Source organism: Rhinolophus sinicus, chromosome X (genome assembly GCF_036562045.2).
Source record: "Rhinolophus sinicus isolate RSC01 chromosome X, ASM3656204v1, whole genome shotgun sequence".
Taxonomy (NCBI): Eukaryota; Metazoa; Chordata; class Mammalia; order Chiroptera; family Rhinolophidae; genus Rhinolophus; species Rhinolophus sinicus.
Window position 1 is genome coordinate 101,907,224 of NC_133768.1, and position 16,361 is coordinate 101,923,584.

Consider the following 16,361-nt stretch of genomic DNA (forward strand, 5'->3'; position numbering starts at 1 on the left):
TTGTGCAATGTCCTTTTTGGGGTGGCTTACCTCCTAGTCTGCTGGGCTCTTTCCCCAAATGAGGTGCAATTGACGTGCTGACAAGATTGAAGAAAGTGATCAAAAGTAGACTGAAACTCACTGTCCACAAGAATGTTCTTATGCTTGGCTGAGTTGAGGGACATCTGAGAGTTAAGACATCAGGAACTGCTCTGAGTAAACAAGTTCCAATCCCCTGGGAAATAGTCTTTCAACCTCTTTGTCCTTGAGAAATGTCTATCAAAGACTTGTAGTCCTGTGTCTTGTCCTGCAAACCGGTATCCCCTCCAGACGTGGTAGTGCTAGCTTGCTCACCATGGGAAACATTCTCTGGAAAGAAATAGTTATTTATGCAGGTGACATATGATCTAATTTCTGGGAATGACTTTTGAAATTTTCTATCGCTAAGACTTTTCTTTCCCATCCCTCCCATTCTTTTTAATTCCAAATGAATTATTTTTCAGTGGACATGTTTTTACAATAAAGACAAAAGAGTGCTCTGTAGAATGGTGAAATTAGGGTTCTTCTTTCAGACAGGGTATGTAGCAATTTTTTCAGACTGCAGGAAAGTCATGGAACTATATTTGATCTATTGGGACTTAAGTTCAAGCTAGTCTTTTCAGTCTCTATTTTTGGTTTACTCCTTCACTCTGCTGGTTTAAATCTTTCTTAAAGATATGAATAGCATGAGGTAGGTATGACAAAACTGAAACAGGGTGGAAAGTGGGCTGAAAAAAACCCGAGTGGTTCTTCATTCTGTAGCAATACCACCTAATGAGTGAGTCAACCACCATGACTTTCAGACAGTTACTTAGACCCTCAGGGAATTGTAGAGATCATCCAGTCCTGCCCCCTCATTTTACACCTGAGGCCCAGAACGGAACTAACTAAGCTAAGTTCACAAGGGCTAATGAAGGGCAGACTGATGATCAGGTTGCCCAATGGCCCATTAAGTATTCTTTCTACTATGCTACCAAACTGCGCAATGTAAGGAAACCATAATTTGTAATAGAACATGCCAATGACTCTATCAAGATTTGTGGTTTATATAATAACAACTGCTGTTGATTGTGTACTTTATGTGGGTTATCTCATTTATTGGGTCACAACATGTAATAAGGAGTCTGACTCCATTTTTGATGTTTGACTACTGGCAACTTTTAAGCCTCACTCCTCCCACTTCCATTGTTCCTGACATCTGTGCAAGCTCATAAAAAAGCTTGGGTGCTCCCTTCTTTAGTGCTGGTAGGAAATTCAAACCACACAAGCCCCTGGCCACGTGTGGGAACCCTCACCTCTGCCCACCCCCTAACCACAATAAAATCCCTGCCCAGTCTCCTTTCCTTGCTCTCTCAAGCCATTTTTGGACCAGCTTGGGAAACCCGTCCTGCTCTCCCCAGAGAAAACAAACAAACAAACATACATTAAGTAATTAACAGACCTTTCGTACCCACTTGGTGTGTGTTTGGCATCATCAGTCTTGACACTGGAGCCAAATTTGCGATGGATGGCCACAACACAACTCTGAGGTATGCGCTGTTACAGTCAGCATTTTACAGATGAGGAAACTGAGGAATAGAGAGGTCAAAGTAATGCACAAAGGCTGTAAAAATGCACAATTCTTACAAAACTACAGAAACCACTTCTGGAAAATAAATGTACTGCTAAAATTTCAATTCAGATCTAAGAATAGTCTATGGCTAGTGTGTGCTATTGAACTATAAGCAAACCATCTAAGATGAATCTAGACTTCTAGTTAAAGTTCTTACCCAAGGTCACAGATCTAGTCAATAATGGAGCTGGGATTGAAATCCAGGCATAGGGACTCTGGAATCTACACTCTAAACATCTCAAACTCAGTCTGTCTCATTGCAAAGCCTACACTCATTCCACTGCAGCAGGAAAATCCACCTGGGTTGCATGAATCTGTAGAAAGGTTAAATAATAATAGTAATAATAATAAATACCAGGCACTGTGCTAAGCTTTCAATTTAATCTGTATTACAATTCTGTAAATGAAATACCATTATTAATCCCACTTTACAAATAAGGAAATTAGAGGCTCAGAGTGGTTGGAAAACATGCCCAACCACAGCGTTGGGCCTCATGGATGTTTAAGGCACTCTTCCACATGAACCTTTGATGTAATTAATTTAAAATTTTGCTGGAACATTTAACATGATTGGAAAAAGGCAGATAAAGGTCCAAATTCAAGCTTGCTTTTTAAAGATAACTTAGTTGTTTCCTGTTTAAAAGTCTATTTTTGATTAATTCAGGTTTGGGGACCTAAAAGAAGATCAATAGATATTTTCTTCCATTGTCTTTCTTCACATCTATTTATTGAATAAGTGAAGGCAGTCAAGTAGGGAATTGCCTCCTTTGAAAACACTGGAGAAGTTGGCCTCGGTTCATGGCATGGACTCTCACAGGTGCCTCGAGAGCCAGCACAGGCAGCTGCCTAACACAGATCGCTCTGTAGCTCCTACCAGGTGGCCCCAGGCCAAGGACAGGCAGCAGCTGACCTGGGCCTTCACCAGACCCCCTCCCAAAAGGCCCCAGAACCAAAACACCCGGTGGCCAAGTTCAGACCACACCAGAGTACCACCCAATTAGCTTCACAAACAATAGACAAAAAGGGTGGTCTTGGCAAGCACCAGAGCCCCACTGGGACGAATCCCACTCCCTGGGATTAGTCCCCACACAGCAGCTCACCTGCTACGCTCACAGCCAGTCCTCACACACAGTCAGCCCGAGAGTCAACCCCACCTACTGACTTGCCAACAGCAATCAAGACTCAAGTACAACAGGAAGGCACACACAACCCACACAAGGGACACTACTGGAGCACCCAGCTCAGGTGACCAGGGAGACTATGCCACTGAGCCCCACAGAAAACCAGCAAAATTGGGAAACATAGCAGCTCTACCTAATACATAGACACAAACACAGGGAGACAGCCAAAATGGGGAGACAAAGAAACCTCCCAAATGAAAGCACAGAACAAAACTCCAGAAAAAGAAGTAAACAAAATGGAGACAAGGAATCTACCAGCGACAGTTCACAACACTGGTTATAAGGATGCTCAATGAATTTAGGTGAAGAATAGATAAATTCAGTAAGAACTGCAGCAAAGAGATAAGAAACATTAAAATGGAGAGAGAAAACATAAAAAAGAGCCAGTCAGAAATGAAGACTACAATAACTGAAATAAAGAATACATTAGAAGGAATCAACAGTGGATTAGATGAAGCAGAGGCCTTAATCAGTGATTTGGAAGATAGGGTAGCAGAAAACACCCAATCAGAACTGCAAAAAGAAAAAAAATCCAAAAAAAATGAGAATCGTTTAAGGGGCCTCTGGGACAACGTCAAGAGTACCAACATTCACATCATAGAGGTACCAGAAGGAGAAGAGAGAGACCAAGGGATTGAAAACCTATTTTAAGAAATAGTGATGGGGGCGTGGCCAGTTAGATGAGTTGGTTAGAGTGCAGTGCTCTTAACAACAAGGTTGCCGGTTTGGTCCCCACGTGGGCCACTGTGAGCTGCGCCCTCCACAACTAGATTGAAACAACTACTTGATTTGGAGCTGATGGGTCTTGCAAAAACACACTTAAATAAATAAAAGTTTAAAAAAAATAATGATGGAAAACTTCCCTACCCTGGCAAAGGAAATAGACATTCAAGCCCAGGAAGCACAGAGAGTCCCAAACAATATGAACCCAAAGAGGCTCACACCAAAACACAATATAACTAAAATGCCAAAGTTTAAAGACAAAGAAATTTAAAAACAGCAAGAGAAAAGCAGTTAGTTACCTACAAGGGAAGCTCCCATAAGACTGTCAGCTGATTTCTCAACAGAAACTTTGCAGGCCAGAAGGGATTGGCAGGAAATATTCAAAGTGATGAAAAGCCAGGACCTACGTACGACCAAGATGACTCTACCCAGCAAAGCTATCATTTAGATTCGAAGGACAGATAAAGAGCTTCCCAGACAAGAAAAATCTAAAGGAGTTCATCAACACCAAACCAGAATTACAAGGAATCTTAGGGGGACTTCTTTAAGAAGAAAAAACAAAAAGATAAAAAATAATGAATAATAAAATGGAAATAACTACATATCTATCAACAATTACTTTACATGTAAATGGATTAAATGCTCCAATCAAAAGACATAAAAAAAGACATCAGGTAGCTCAATGGGTAAGAAAACAAGACCTTTACATATGCTGCCTATAAGAAACTTACTTCAGATCAAAAGATACACATAGACTTAAAGGGATGGAAAAATATTCCATTCAAATGGAAATGAAAATAAAAGCTGAGGTAGCAATATTCATATTAGACAAAATAGGCTTTAAAACAAGGACTCTAACAGGAGACAGACAACATTTTATAATGCTAAAAGGATCAATCCAACAAGAGAATATAACCCTTGTAAACATTTATGCACCCAACATAGGAGCACATAAATATATAGAGCAAATATTGACATACATAAAGGGAGAGATCAACAGTAATACAACAATTGTAGGTGATGTTAACACCCCATTGATATCAATGGCTAGGTCATCCAGAAATAAAATCAATAAAGAAACAGCAGCTTTAAATGACACATTAGATCAGATGGATTTAATTGATATTTTTTACCCCAAAGCACCAGAGTATACATTCTTTTCAAGTGCACATGGAACATTTTCCAGGATAGACCACATGTTAGACCACAACACAAGTCTCAATAAATTTAAAATGATTGAAATCATATCAAGTGTCTTCTCCAACCACAATAGTACCGTGTTTCCCCGAAAATAGGACCTAGCTGGACAACCAGCTCTAATGTGTCTTTTGGAGCAAAAATTAACATAAGACCCAGTCTTATTTTACTATAAGACCCAGTCTTATTTTACTATAAGACTGGGTCTTTAATATAATATAATGTAATATAATATAATATAATATAATATAATATAATATAATATAATATAATATAATATAGTATAGTATAGAGTAATATAATATAATATAATATAATTGGGTCTTATTTTAATTTTTGCTCCAAAAGACGCATTGGAACTGATTGTCTGGCTAGGTCTTATTTTCAGGGAAACACGGTATGAAACTAAAAATCAATTACAAGAAAAAAACTGAGAAACACTCAGATGCATGGAGACTGAATAACATGCTACTAAACAACAAATGAGTTAACAATGATGTCAAGGAAAAAGTCAAAAGATAACTTGAGACAAATAAAAATGGAAACACAATGATCAAAGATCTATGGGTCACAGCCAAGCAGTCTTGAGAGGGAAAGTCATAGGAATACGGGCCTACCTCTAGAAACAAGAAATATCTTAAATAAACAATGGAGGGTGGCTGGGTGGCTAAGTTGGTTAGAGCACAGTGCTTATAACACCAACATTTCCAGTTCGATTCCCACATGGGCCAGTGAGCTGCATCCTCCACAACTAGATTGAAAACAACAACTTGACTTGGAGCTGAGCTGCATCCTCCATGACTAGACTGAAAAACAATGACTTGACTTGGAGCTGATGGGTCCTGGAAAATTACACTGTTCCCCAATATTCCCCAATAAAAAATTAAAAAAAAAACCAAACAACAACAATGTAACCTTACACCTAAAGGAACTAGAAAAAGAACAGCAAACAAAGCCCAGAGTAGAAGCAAGGAAATGATAAAGATCAGAGTGGAAATAAAATAAATAGAGTCTTTAAAAACAACCAAAGATCACTTAATGTGACACACCATATAAACAGAATGAAGAATAAAAATCCTATGATTATATTAAGAGATGCAGAAAAAGCATTTGACAAAATCCAGCATCATTTATGATAAAAACTGTCAGCAAAGTGGGAATAGGGGGAACATACCTAAACCTGATAAAGGTCATGTAAGACAAACCCAGGATTAACATCATACTACATGGGGAAAAGCTAAAAATGTTTTCCTTAAGATCAGAAACAAGACAAGGCTGTTCACTTTCACCACTTTTATTCAACATAGTATTGGAAGTCCTAGGCACAGCAAACAGACAAGATAAAGAAATAAAAGGCATCCATATTGGAAAGGAGGAAGTAAAGCTGTCATTATAAGCCAATGATGTTATTCTATATAGAGAGAATCCTAAAGATTCCACCATAAAACTATTAGAACTGATAAATGAATTTAGTAATGTAACAGGATACAAAATTAATAGTTAGAAATTGGTGGCATTCTTACACATCAATAATGAACTATCAGAATGAGAAGTCAAGAAAAAATCCCACTTACAATTGTGTCAGAAAAGTAAAATAATTAGGAGTAAATTTGACCAATGAGGTAAAAGACCTGTACTCCGAAAATTGTAAGTCATTGAAGAAAGAAACTGAAGAAGGTGCAAATAAATGGAAGGATACACCGTGTTCATGGATAGGAATAATTAACATAATTAAAATGTCCACACCATCCAAAGCAATCTATAGATTTGATGCAATCACTATCAAAATACCAATAGCATTTTTCACAGAACTAGAACAAATGGTCCTAAAATTTATATGGCACCACAAAAGACCCTGAATAGCCACAGCAATCTTGAGAAAGAAGAACAGAGTTGGAGACATCACTCTTCCTGACATCAAACTATACTAGGAGGGTAGAGTAACAAAAACAGCATAGGACTGGCATAAAAACAGGCACACAGATCAATGGAACAGAATAGAGAGCCCCCCCAATAAAAGCCCACACCTATATGGTCAATTGATCTATGACAAAGAAGGCAAGAATATACAATGTGGTAAAGACAATCTCTTCAATAAATGGTGTTGGGAAAACTGGACAAGTACATACAAACAAATGGAACTAGACCACTTCCTTACACCATATGCAAGAATAAACTCAGAATGGATTAAAGATTTCAACTTAACACCCGAAACCATAAAACTAGAAGAAAACATGCGCAGTAAACTCTATGACATTACCCTTAGTAATAGTTTTTCCAGTAATAGTTTTCTTAGTAATAGTTTTTCAAGGGAAACAAAAGAAAAAATAAACAAATAGGACTACATCAAGCTAAAGTTTTTTCACAGCAAAGGAAACCATCAACAAAACAAAACGACAGCCAACTGAATGGGAGAAGACATTCGCCGATGATATATCTAATAAGGGGTTAATATCCAGAATTTATAAAGAACTCATACAGCTCAACATCAAAAAAACAAATAATCTAATTTAATAATGGGCAGAGGACCTGAATAGACATTTCTCCAAAGAGGACATACAGATGGCCAATAGACATATAAAAAGATGTTCAACGTCACTAATCATCAGAGAAATGCAAATAAAAACCACAATGAGGGCCGGCCCTGTGGCTCAGGCAGTTAGAGCTCCATGCTTCCCACATGGGCCAGTGGACTCTCAACCACAAGGCTGCCAGTTCAATTCCTCGACTCCCGCAAGGGATGGTGTGCAGCGCCCCCTGCAACTAAGATTGAACACGGCACCTTGAGCTGAGCTCCCGGATGGCTCAGTTGGTTGGAATGTGTCCTTTCAACCACAAGGTTGCCGGTTCGACTCCTGGAAGGGATAGTGGGCTGTGCCCCCTGCAACTAGAAAACGGCAACTGGACCTGGAGCTGAGCTGCGCCCTCCATAACTAAGATTGAAAGGACAACTTAACTTGGAAAAAAGGCCTGGAAGTACACACTGTTCCCCAATAAAGTCCTGTTCCCTTAAAAAAAAAACACCAAAAAAACACAATGAGCTATGTCCTCACACCTGTCAGAATGGCTATTACCAATATTAACAAACAAGTGTTGGCGGGGATGCAGAGAAAAGGGAACCCTATTGCACTGTTGGTGGGATTGCAGATTGGTACAGCCACTATGTAAAACAGTATAGAGGTTCCTCAGAAATTTAAAAATAGAACTACCTTATAACACAGCAATTCTACTTCTGGGTATTTGAAGAAACAGAAAACACTAATTCAAAAAGATATATGCACCCCTATGTTCATTGCAACATTATTTACAATAGCCAAGATATGAAAGCAACTTAAGTGCTTATCAATAGATGATTGGATAAAGAAGAGGGGGTACATATATATAACGGAATATTACTCGGCCATAAAAGAGTGAAATCTTACCATTTGCGACAACATGGATGGACCTAGAGGGTATTATGCTAAGTGAAAGACAAATACCATATGATCTCACTTATGTGTGGAATCTAAAGAACAAAATAAATGAACAAAGAAAACAGAAACAGACTCATAGATACAGAGAACAAACTGATGGTTGCCAGATGGGAAGGGGGTTGGGGGACAGGGTGAAAAAGGGGAAGGGATTAAGAAGTACAAATTGGTAGTTACAAAATAGTCACTGGGATGTAAAGTACAGCATTAGGAATATAGTCAATAATATTGGAATAACTATGTATGGTGCTAGTTGTATACTAGACTTATCAGATGGATCACTTCTTAAGTTATATAAATGTCTAACCACTCTGCTGTACCCATTGGGAGGATGGAGTCCCAGAGAGCAGTTTCCAGACTCTCAGCCTCATGTGGAAAGGTGCTGGCTCGGTTATTAGATGGCCATCAGCTGTAATCAGATGGCCATCTGCTGTGGCTGGGTGGCCATCAGCTGTTACCGGTTAGCCATTAGCCACTAATATAACTGCCATGGCTGAGCTAGCAAGTGCGGATTGTAGTTAGCAAGTGGTTGGTTGGTTGGTTGGTTGGTTGGTTGGTTGGTTGGTTGGTTGGTTGGTTGGCAGAGAAGCAGGTGGCAGATTGCAGCTAGCAAGTGGGTTGATTGGCAGAGAAGCGGATGGTGGATTGCCGCTAGCAAGTGCGGTTAGCAAGTGGATTACGTTGCGGATCATGTTGATCCTACTTCATGTGTCTTGCCTGGCCGCCAGCAAGAGTGGAGTGCAGGAAGACCTCTCGTTGAGGTATTGGCGGATATTTGCTTTTGTGTCTCCTACCCATCCACCATCGAGAATATAGTGGTATGACTCCCCTATCTATGGCTCCATTGGTGTTCCTTTTTGGCCTCACTATATCCTGCGTTCTTGTGCAGGGAACGGGAGCTGAGACCCTGCATGACACCCATGAAACTAATAAAATATTAAATATCAACTGTAATTGAAAATTTTCAAAAAAGAAAAGAAAAAAGAAACGAGCCCAACTTCACACAGCTAGTAAACAGAGAAACTAGCTTGGATATGTCCATGGTTTGATGTATTAGAGGTCATAGTCTACTGTTCATTTGGAATGTGGGCATTTGGAGTTCTCTGAGATCTGTAATAATGAGTGTAATATATTCCACATATTGAATGATACGCCCTTTACAGGCATCATCTTATTTAAACTCAGAGCTATGCTATAGTATAAGTACTACTTTTATCCCCATTTTACAGAAGAGCCTCTTGAGTCTCAGAGAGGTGAACAAAACATGTTCAAGGAAAGCTAACTCATGTATAGGCCTTGAATGTAGCTGAGTTTGACTTCTGTCTGATTATAATGCCTGAGCTCTGAAAGATTTACTGACTGGCTTTATAGTTTGAGACTTAATTCTCTTCTCTGCCCACTGAAAGGACACACTATCTAGCAAGGACCTCGCCATATCTTTAGGGTTTTAAAGTACAACCAGCTGCCCTGCCACAGCCCTCCCCCCATCAGCACCACTTGAGCTGTTGCAGCGTACTGCTCCTCAGCACCTCCTGTCAGATTCCTCATTCTTGCTGATTTCTGGGACTGGACTGTCACTGGAATCGCCATTGCTGCGGTAGCTACTCAGGCAGCACATGCGGCAAGCCCTTGTTATCTCTGGACAGCTCTTTTTGGTATGTCAGGGATTTATTCAGTAGAAAAGGAAGAAGAGGGAAAAAGAACTTTCTATGGCCCATACTTTCTCTTCATGAATATCCTGGAGTGTGTAGCCCTGGAAATAGAAATGGAAACCCACATACCTGGAAAGAGAGTTCTGGGAGGACCGACAAAAAACGGAGAACAATGCAGTAGGTAGGGGAGGCTAGAGAGGGGTCCTCAGGAACCCATAAACCCCACAAAGAAATTTAGCCCTATGATAAAACCCAAAAAGTGTATGCACTTTCTTCAGATTTCTTTACCCAAGATTAGAAACTGATTCTCACTACTTTACCATAAAGGAAGTTCAAGTTCACACAAGCTGGACACAGCACTGGGACTTACATGTACCCGAAGGGAAATGGAGAAGCATCACCTGCATTGTTATCATTAAGCTTCTGTTTTTCCGACCTTCAGAGAATCGTAGATTTCAAAGGGCAACAGGGAACATAGAAGCCCTGACGGTCCTTGGTAGTAGTAAAAAGAGCCCTTGAGTTGGTGTGAGGCAGGTCTGGCTAAGCTAGTTAGTTGTTCCAGCTCTGCCCCTGAATAGCAGTTTGACCTTGGACAGGCCCTCGCCTTTCTTTTCTAAGGGCTTTGAAGCCCTTCCTCATTTGATCTTCAGTGATCTATCCTCTTGTTTTCTGTTCTCTTTTTTAAATTTCTTACAACTCTAGCATTATTTGATTTTATTTACCAAAATGACAAACCTTCCTCAGGAGGCTCATCAGATGCGCCTGACACTGCAAGTTCCTCAAATAGAGATACATCCAAAGACCACAATGGCAGGGAACATCAGTGCAGGCATCTCAGAGGAGGTGCCTCTGAAGCTGTGCCCTGATGGATCAGGGGCAGGAAACAAGACCAGGCAATGAGAGGAACACAAGCTCTTTTGAATGACCTGAAATGGTGGAAGGGCCGAAAAGAACCTGACTCGTTTCCAGGAATCTGGGACAACGAGAAGTTTGGTATTGCTGTAGGGAGGTGGGTGGTAGTAGGAGAGGAGGCTAGAAAGCTAAGAAGCCAAGAACAGGGCATGGAGAACCTTGACTGGTTTGTCAAGGAGTTTGGACTTTGTCCTGTGGGCTGCACAGGTGGCCAACAAAGGTTTTCTAGAAGTGGAATTCCATACGCAGATTGTTTTTTGCAGGAATATCACTGTCTCAGTATGGAGTATGATCTGGAATGGGGAGATGCTGGAGGACTGGAGGCCAGGAAGGATGCAAGTGCATGAGTTGTATTCCAGACAAAGGATAAGGGCCCTCTGGTGGACGGTGATCTCCACCTACTGATATATGATGTATATGCTGTATACGTGCCCTTGTGTAATCCCCTTCCCTTGAGTGTAGGTTGGACTTAGTGTCTCACTCCTAAAAACAGAATACAGAAAAAGTGATGGGATGTGACTTCCAAGACTAGGTTACAGAAGGACTGTGACTTTTGAATCCAGCTGCCATGTTGCGAGCTGCCCTCTGGAGAGGTCCAGATGGCAAATAACTGATGTCTCTGGTCAAAAACCAGCTAAAACCAGGGGCCTGTCCACAGACACTTGAGTGAACTGGGAAGTGGATCTTCTGAGGCAGGTCAACAGCCACACCAGTGACCTTGGAAGCAGATCCTATCTCAGTGGAGCACTGAGACAACTGGACTCCCAGCCAACATCTTGACTGCAGCCTTGTGAGAGACCCTGAATCAGCTAAGCCATGCCTGGACTCCCAGCCCACAGAAATGGTGAGATAATAAGTATCTGTTGCTTTATGCTGCTAACATGTGTGGTCATTTCTTACACAGCAATGGATAAATAATACCAACGCCAACTATGGCAATGGGAATGAAGAGGAAATGGATTCTGGAAATGACAGGAAGCTGGGCTGGAGTGTTAGGGGGAAAGAAATGTGTAGGCAAATATGGGTGATGTTTAAATGAGATGGAAAATAGAGTAGAAAGTGTTGCTTTGGGGAAGAAATTAATGAGTTACTTTGGTCCAGTCAAAGTTTGAGGGCCTGCAGGACACACCGGTAAACAAGACACAGTTTGCTCCAAAAGTCTGAGACTCAGGAAAACCATATGGACTGGACTTTTGGGGATATCAATGTAGAGATGACTGAGAAAGTGCAGAGACTAAGAGAACCCTGGAGATGTTCAAAAGGTAAGACTGTCCTTTACCGTCAGACAAGTGTGGTGGTGGTGGTGGTGGTGGTGGTGGTGGTGGTGCTGGTGGTGCTGGTGGTGGTGGTGCTGTGTGTGTGACCTACGTGTATCATCTCCCAAGCAGTTATCTCCCATTCTAAAATACTTTTCCTTCACTTTGTAACCATATGTGGGTCCCAGTTTTACTTCACTGACAACTCCAAATGTTAGTGAACCTCTCCGCCTTTCAGATTTACCTGAACCCTCCCCAAACGGGACAAGTTCTAGTTGAAAGAATGCTTTGCAAATCTGTCATTGATTTCCATCACTTGTAATTATTGGCAAGATCTCTAGAGTTCATATGTGGTTTACACACATAGCCTAATTTATTCTTTGCAAATAAATCATATAAAGTAACATAGCAGGAGACCTTGTTACAGGAAGAAATATAGTACATGGAGAGTCTAGAAGATGTCAAGTTGACCCCGAGATCTTTTTCAGGGGTTGGTGGGGGTGAGGGTGTTTCTAGCTAACCTGCAGAATGTAAACAGAGCCTGCAGACAGACTGAAAGACAGCTCTATCAGCTCTGCTGGAGGTGTTGACACCACTATCCTACCCAGGGTGTGAGCACAGAAGTTTGTTACCATTCTAATTTTGCTGAACTGCTTGGGGCTTTTGACATTATAGATATCCTGTCCCTGCACAGAGACTGGTAGAAGAATCTTAAAGTTAGGAGGCAGCTTACAAGTCTTTTTAGAGTAGAGTGAACAAAATAATTCTGAATGTTTTAAGCTATGTACTAGCAAATAACCAATGGTATTTCAATTGAACAGTTAATAAAGCAACAAATAGAATTATTTTCAATTGAGCAATATTAGTAAATGGAATTGGCTTTTATTAGCCTATGAAATCACATTAAATAGAATGGACAACAGTTTATTTGAATAAAAGTGATGTGTATATGAATGATTGTGGTTATGTACAGAACCTTATAGTACCAAACTGAAGTCACATAGAAAAATCCATGCTCTTCACTTTATTTTATATTTTAAATTTTTTAAATAATTTTTTATTTTTCAATTCAAGTTGACATATGATATTATATTAGTTTCCAGTGTGCAACATAGTGATTAGATATGTATACAAATTACGAAGTAACCACCCCCTTAAATCTAGTATGCATCTGACACCATACATAGTTACAATATTTTTGACGATATTCCTTATGCTATACTTTCTATCCCCATGACTATTTTGTTTCTTTATTGTTTTATTTTGCTATTTATGACCACATATTTTTAAATTTTGTTTTTCTTCCTATATAAATTTTTTTAAATTTTTTATTAAAATATAGCTAACATACAATGTTATATTATTTTTAGGTGTACACAGTAGTGATTCAACATTTATATACCTAAAGAAGTGATCACCATGATAAGTCCAGCAAAGTCCAGCAACCATCTGACACCGTGCCACACCATCACAATACTATTGACTATATTCCCTATGCTGTACATTACATCCCCATGACTTATTTGTTTTATACCTGGAAATTTGGACCTCTATTTCCCCTTCACATTCCCCCGCTTTTCAATTTTTCAATTACAGTTGACATTCAATATTATTTTATATGAATTTCAGTTGTGCAGCATAGAGGTTAGACATTTATATAGTTTAACAAGTGATCCCCTGACTAGTCTAGTACCCGCCTGGCACTGTACGTAGTTACTACTATATCATTGACTATATTCCCTATGCTTTACTTTACATCCCCATGACTTTTATAACTATCAATTTGTACTTCTTAATGCCTTCATCTTTTTCACCCTGACTCCAACCCCCAGCTATCTGTCACCTCAATAAATCTAGCACCCATTTGACACCATTAGTAGTTATTGCAATATTATTGACTATATTCCTTATGCTATACTCTACATCCCAACAACTACTTGGTAACAACCAATTTGTACTTCTTAATTCCTTAACCTTTTTCACCTGCCCCCAATACGCCTCATGTCTGGCAACCATCAAAATGTTCTCTGTCTCTGTGTTTATTTCTGTTTTATTTGTTTATTTTGTCCTGTAGATTCCACATATAAGTGAAATTACATTACATCTGTCTTTCTCTGTCTGACATACTCTACTCAGCACAATATTCTCCAGGTCCATCCATGCCACTGCAGATGGCAAGAACCCGTTCCCTTCTGTGGCCAAACAATATTCCTTTGTATATGCATATGTACCACCTCCTCTTTATCCATTCATCCATTGATGGACACCCAGGCTGCCTCCACATCTTGACCACTGTAAACAATATTGCAATGAACATATGGATGCACACGTCCCCTCAAAGTAGCATTTTGGGTTTCTTTGGATAATTACCCAGAAGTGGGATTACTGGGTCCTTCTTTGTCTCTTGTTATAGCCTTTGTTTTAAAGTTTATTTTGTCTGGTATAAGTATTGCTACCCCAGATTTTTTTTTGCATTTCCATTTTCATGAAATAAATGTTTCCATCCATTGACTTTCAGTTTGTGTGTGCCTTTCGTTTTGAAGTGAGTCTCCTGTAGGCAGCATATGTAAGGGTCATGTTTCCTTATCCATTCAGTCACCTTATCTTTGGATTGCAGCATTTAATCCATTTGCATTTAAAGTAATTATTGATAGATATGTAGTTACTACCATTTTATTATTCATATGTTTTTTTATCTTCTTCTTAAAGAAGTACCTTTAAGATTCCTTGTAATTCTGGGTTGGTGGTGATGAACTCCTTTAGGTTTTTCTTATCTGGGAAGCTCTTTATCTTTCCTTCGAATCTAAATTATATCTTTGCTGGGTAGAGTAATCTTGGTTGTACGTCCTTGCTTTTCATCACTTTGTGTATTTCCTGCCAATCCCTTCTGGCCTGCAAAGTTTCTGTTCAGAAATCAGCTGACAATCTTATGGGAGCTCCCTTGTAGGTAACTAACTGCCTTTCTCTTTCTGCTTTTAAGATTCTCTTTGTCTTTAACCTTTGGCATTTTAATTATGCTGTGTCGTGGTGTGGGCCTCTTTGAGTTCATCTTGTTTGGGACTCCGTGCTTCCTTAGCTTATATGTCTATTTCCTTTGAGAGGTTAGGGAAGTTTTTCTGTCATCATTTCTTTTTTTTTTTTTTTCAACTAAAGTTTATTGGGGTGACAATTGTTAGTAAAGTTACATAGATTTCAGGTGTACAATTCTGTAATACATTATCTGTATCTCACATTGTGTGTTCACTACCCAGAGTCAGTTCTCTTTCCATCACCATATATTAGACCCTGTTTACCCTCTTGTAGAGCCCCCTTACCCTCTGGTAACCCCTAAACTATTGTTCTATGAGTTTTTGTTCCTTCATTTGCTTGTCTTGTTCTTTTTTTGTTTTCAGCTTTATACACCACATATCAGTGAAATCATATGGTTCTCTACTTTTACCGTCTGACTTGTTTCGCTTAGCATTATAATCTCAAGATCCATTCATGTTGTCACAAGTGGTACTATTTAATCTTTTCTTACCGCCGAATAGTATTCCATTGTGTATATATACCACAACTTCTTTATCCATTCATCTATCGAAAGACATTTTAGTTGTTTCCATGTCTTGGCCACCATAAATAAAGCTGCAATGAACATTGGAGCACACGTGTCTTTATGGATAAATGTTTTCAGATTTTTTGGGTGGATACCAGGAGAGGGATTGCTGGGTCATAGGGTAATTCTGTTCTTAAATTTTTTGAGGAACCTCCACACAGACTTTTATAGTGCTGCACCAATCTGCATTCCCACATTATTTCTTAAAATAAGTTTTCAATCCCTTGGTCTCTCTCTTCTCCTCCTGGTACCTCTATGATATAAATCTTGGTATGCTTGATGTTGTCCCCGAGGCCCCTTAAATTATTCCCATTATTTTGGATTCTTTTTTCTTTTTACTGTTCTGGTTGGAAGTTTTCTGCTACCTTATCTTCTGAATTACTGATTTTATCTTCTGCTTCATCTAACTACTGTTGATTTCCTTAAATTTTTTCTTCATTTCAGTTATTGTATTCATCATTTCTGAGTGGTTCTTTTTAATGTTCTCTATGTCCATTTTTATGTTTCTTATTTCTTTGTTGATGTTCTCCCTGAGATCATAGAGCATCCTTATAACCAGTGTTTGGAGCTCCGCATCTGGTAGATTACTTGTCTCCATTTTGTTTAGTTCTTCTTCTGGAGCTTTGTTCTGTTCTTACATTTGGGACATGTCTCTGTGTCTCTCCATTTGGGCTGCCTCCCTGTTTTTGTTTCTATGTACTACCATGCTTCCCCGAAAATAAGACCTAGATGGACAATCAGCTCT

At 39.5% G+C, this 16,361-nt stretch overlaps 1 pseudogene; it reads right to left on the minus strand.

Moving 5' to 3' along the window:
- LOC109436878 (transcription factor SPT20 homolog) overlaps positions 1 to 9,819 on the minus strand; it is a 44,999-nt pseudogene extending 35,180 nt beyond the window's left edge.
- Between the last annotated feature and the right edge of the window lie 6,542 nt (positions 9,820 to 16,361).